The sequence below is a fragment of the Mandrillus leucophaeus genome, unplaced genomic scaffold (genome assembly GCF_000951045.1).
Source record: "Mandrillus leucophaeus isolate KB7577 unplaced genomic scaffold, Mleu.le_1.0 Scaffold77, whole genome shotgun sequence".
Classification (NCBI taxonomy): Eukaryota; Metazoa; Chordata; class Mammalia; order Primates; family Cercopithecidae; genus Mandrillus; species Mandrillus leucophaeus.
The window spans coordinates 627,451-632,540 of record NW_012108363.1 but is presented as its reverse complement, the minus strand read 5'-3'; the positions used below and the strand labels follow the sequence as shown (position 1 = coordinate 632,540).

Here is a 5,090-nt window from a genome sequence, read left to right as displayed (position 1 = left end):
CAGTGTTTAAACCATGTGAAAATACAGACTCTGGATGAATAATAATTTTAATATAAAACATTAAAAGCGTAGTTGGACAAGACAATCTTCTGGTTTGAAACAGTCAGAGATGTTGAGTCACCCTTTGCTGAATGTTGAGGGTTACTATCTACCATTTTAAAATAAAAAATGTTCTTCCAGTTACCACTAAAGTGATACTTTCCCATGGTAGAGCTGGAGAGGAGGTTGGTTAGTAGGAATGAAAGGTAAAGTTGTTTGCAACTTTCTAAGGCAACACCTTTCAAATTTTAGAGTATATAAGAACCACCTGTGAACTTGTGAAAATGCAGATTCTCTGCTATACCCTCAAAGGTTATGATTGAGAGATTTGGGATGGAGACCTGAGTATCTGCATTGTGAAAAAGATTCCCAAGTGAGGCTGATGTTGATGTAAAGACCAGAGTCTCACACTTACTGGAAGTAGAATTTCAACCATTCAATTGACATCATATACAAAAATTAGCTCAAAATGTAATCAAAGTCCTAAGTGTTCAGAGTTATAACAAAACTATAGAATCTGAGAAGCAATAAAAATAACTATAAAACCTTAAAAGAAAATCTTCATGATCCTGAATTATGCAATTTTTTAAAATATCTGACACAAAACACAAGCATCATTGTCAACAAAAACAAATGACCAGGCATCATCAAAATTGAAAACTTTTTTTTTTCCCTTAAGATAGAGTTTTGCTCTTGTTGGCCAGGCTGGGGTGCAATGGCACACTCTCAGCTCACTGCAACCTCTGCCTCTCGAGTTCAAGCGATTCTCCTGCCTCAGCCTCCCAAGTAGCTGGGACTACAGGAAACCACCACCAAGGCTGGCTAATTTTGTGTTTTTATTAGTGACGGGGTTTCACCATGTAGGTCAGGTTGGTCTTGAACTTCTGACCCCAGGTGAGCTATTGGCCTTGGCCTCCCAAAGTGCTGAGATTACAGGCGTGAGCCACCATGCCTGGCTGGAACCTTTTTTAATTTTGCTTCAAATGACACCAGTAAGAAGGTAAAAAGAATTCAACGTAGTAGAAATTTTGTGTAAATAATGTAAGTGATGAGGGACTTACACCAAGAATAGATAAAGAACTCTTACGAGAATATAATAAAAAGATAAATAGCTCAATTTTAAAATGGCAAAGAATTTGATAGACAGTCATCCAAAGCCGGGTTGTACAGAGGCAGCCGCAGCAACACACAGAGCCGTCTGTTAGGTCGCTGGCGGGATAGAAGACCGAAAGGCCTGCTCCAGAGGGAGGATGAACACTTTAGAGGAAGAGAACTTCTTACTGTCTTTCTCCTCCATCTCTGGTGAACAATTTTATGCTGTAGCTGGATACTATATTATGCTGGATAACGAGTTGCAGTTATTACAGAGAAATTTCTTGGACAAATACTGTCAGGAACTTGAAGACACATTAAAGAATAAACTCACCTACATGCCTACTTTTAGTGAATATATTTCTTTGGTAGAAAAGTATATTAAAGACCAGCTGCTGGGGCAGATTTACGACATTACAGCACGATAAAGAGGAAGTTGTTGGTGACATATTTGACACACTGTTCACATTTACAGGTTTGATAGCATTTAAAGAACGATTTCTGGACTACAAAGAAGAAAATCAAGGCTGAGATTGGACTTAAGCAGTGGTTTAGTGGTGACTTCATTGTGTAAATCATCTTCTATGTTAGCTTCCCAGAAAGATCTGAAGCACTAGGTCTTACCTCCAGCCAATGAATGAGATCATTCCAGATGTCACCAGCCCAAAAGGCCAATAGGCTCAGCTAATAATGACATAAGAATATATTTTGGAAAGACTTACTGTGTTCTGCAACTATTCCCTCATGTTATGTATTGATGGGTCAAAACCAAAATGACCTCACCCTCCGGGACATATTTCTCCTGAAACACCTTCTATGTATTCATTAACCTTAGTACACCTCCTGAAGTGTTTAGTAACCCTAATACTCCTCTCCTCCCCAAGTAAAAACATCTCTCAGATGCTTCTAGTCAGACCCCTGTGAAGAAAGCCCATGTCAAGCATTTCACCTGGAGGGCCCCTGGCTCAGCATACATGTTGGTGTGTTAACAGCATGGACTAACCCATTATCAGGAGCCCTCTTTGTCCCAGCAGCTTTGCATGAATCTTTTTGCATACTCACAGCTCTTTTGTACATGGTTCAGAATTTCAGTCCTTCAGTCTCAATGGGATTTTTTATATTTATCTAGCGTGTTACTCAAGCCAGCTGCCTGTCTTGATATTTCGGAATCTTCTATGATGACAGCTTGTCTTGGCTTTAGGAATCAGCTGATGAAAGAGATGACCTTTTCCTAAAAACTACATGTGAAAGTCAACTACTAGTCTTAACATTTGCAGTCATAGTGTCACTATGTCTTCTTCTGGTCCTGATGTAGTAACACTGTTTTGAGAAGTGTCTCTTAAGCATTATTTAAAAATATATATAGATAGATGAATACTCAAGCTTACCTAGTGGCTATCGTCTTGGAATGTTCATGATTATTCAAGGATCAAAGTATTATATGCTGTGTGCTTTTTAGCCTTTAGTGCTATGAAGGAAAAAATGCTTCCTACATTGTCCTTTGCTCCTATTTTACTGGACACCAATGAATGTATGTTATGTGTTGGAGACAGACTAAAAGGTATCCTGTTCTTATAGCATGATAAATGTGTCTGTGCATATTTGCAGAAAATCCTTTCTGTATAAACCAGTTTGTTAGGTTCGCTGTTGGGGTAGGTACAGACTCTGTAATTTCTTCTTCCTATAAAAATCTCTTCTACCACGATAGGGTTCCACTGATTGAGCTCAATATGAGCAGAAGGTAGTAAATAGCTTTACTGGTCATCTGTCTGCTTTGGTTTACTACAATGTTTGGTAGAATATTACTTACAAGAAAACATATATGTCACATATCTAGAAAAAAAAAGTAGTAACTTAATTCCCAATCCTTTGAGTTTCTAAAAGTAAAAACAAGGATCTGTACTGACTTTTCACATCAATGAGCTATAAGCTATGTGTTTTTGTGTACTGATGTGTTGATTAAATACTTTTGCACCATGAAGGACAAAAAAGATAAGCAACTGACCAATAAGCACATGAAAAGATTCTCAACTTTATTAGCCACCAAGGAAATTAAAATGAAAACCATAATGAGATACCACTTTACACACACTAGGTTGGTTATAATCAAAACAAAGGACAAATAGCAAGTGTTGGTAAGGATATGAAACCACCATAATTGTTGGTGAGAATGTAAAATGGTTCAATTCCTTTGAAAAACAGTCTGGCAGTTTCTCAAAATGTTAAACATTGATGCAGTAATTTCACTCACAGGTATAGGTGAAAGCATATGTCTACACACACACACACACACACATACACACACACATACACAAAACCTTATGCACAAATGTTCACAGCAGCATTATTTATAATAGCTAAACAAATGGGAATAATCCAAATGCCCATCAATTGATGAGTGTATGAATAAAATGTGTTATATCCATAAAATGGAACAGTATTTGGCAATAAAAAGGAATAAAGTACTGATGCATGCTTCAACACAAATTAACTTTGAAAACATGCTAATTAAAAGGATTAGGTTATGAAGAAACTACATATTTTATAATTTCATTCTATGGAATGTCCAGAATAAACAAATTAAAGAGACAGTAAGTAGATTAGTGGGGTGGAGATAGGAGGATTTTGGCGGGGTAATGGCTAGGGGATACATGATTTCTTTCTGGAGTAATAAAAATATTCTAAAATCAATTTTGTTCATGGACACACAACTCTCAGAATATACTAGAAACCATTAAAGCATACACTTTAAATGGGTGAATTGTATGCTATGGGAATTATATCTCAATAAAGGTGTTTTTGTAAAGACACTCAAAAGCATTTATTGAGCAGCTACTGCATATTGATCACTTGGTTGTTTCCCTCTTTGTGACTTTCAGAGTTTCCGATTAAATAGCAATTCTTCTGGAAATTTTTTCTAACCACCTTTCCCATTGACCAGATTTGATACTTTGACTAAATACTTTCAACACATCCTATACTTCCCCTTCAAAGCATGTCTCAGACTTTAATGTGATTGATTATTCCATGTTCGGTCACCTTTCTCAGATTCTAAGTTTTAGTAACCATGAATGTCTTGTCTTCTATTATCCCCATAACTTACTACAGTACTTGGTAGAGGTGATACTTAATAACTTATTCTTGAATTAATTAATGAAGGACACATGTTCTTATGGGATTACAAACCTCCTTCCTTCTAATTTCATAACACTCCTGTAGCATGAGGTGAAGAGAAAGTCAAGGACTTCCTCTGCTATCCACAAGCATGACCAAGGGGGAAGACAAAGTGACTTTCATTGCTACAAAAGACTACAGTGAATATTTTTAAAAGGAGCATCAATCAGATTGCAATAAGAAGACATTAAAATCCAGATTATATTTTTTAAGCTGTGCAACCCTGGGCAAGTTCCTTTACCCAGGAGCTTCTGCATATCAGTGAAATGCTGAAAATTATACCCACTTCTACTTTCCTCCTCTGGGTGGTTTGGAAGAACAAATAAGATAACCTGAATGTTAACCCCTTGTAAAAGTGTGAAACTGTACAATTATAAGTTGCTGATGGCGTGGCATATTAGTAAAGAAGTAAAGCTATAATAATTAAGGAAAAACCTGTGTTTACATCAGAGCCCTTTAGCAGATATTCTAAAGTGTCTACACAGCAGCCAGCCTTTCTTCCTTGCTAACAATCCAATTTTGTTCGAGCAGTCATGTGCCCAGCTCTGAGGAATGAATTATGACTAGTCTAAGCAAATCATTAAAAGGATATTTCCTTTACCTGCAATTGGTCTTAGAATGAACAAGTGGTTCAGTTCTTGCCAATAAAAATTACCCTAAATTCATTGTATGCGCCAGAGAAAGATTTTCCTCCTTGAAAAGAGGCATACCAAGAAAACCTTTTTATATTCACCATTTTGCTTCCTGTGTAAGACACTTACCTATAAAGACCTGAGACAGAACAA

General features: G+C 36.8%; 1 pseudogene; it reads left to right on the top strand.

The window, feature by feature from the left end:
* The first annotated feature begins 1,289 nt into the window (after window positions 1–1,289).
* On the top strand, window positions 1,290–1,748 carry LOC105529546 (annotated as a pseudogene).
* Window positions 1,749–5,090: the final 3,342 nt, after the last annotated feature.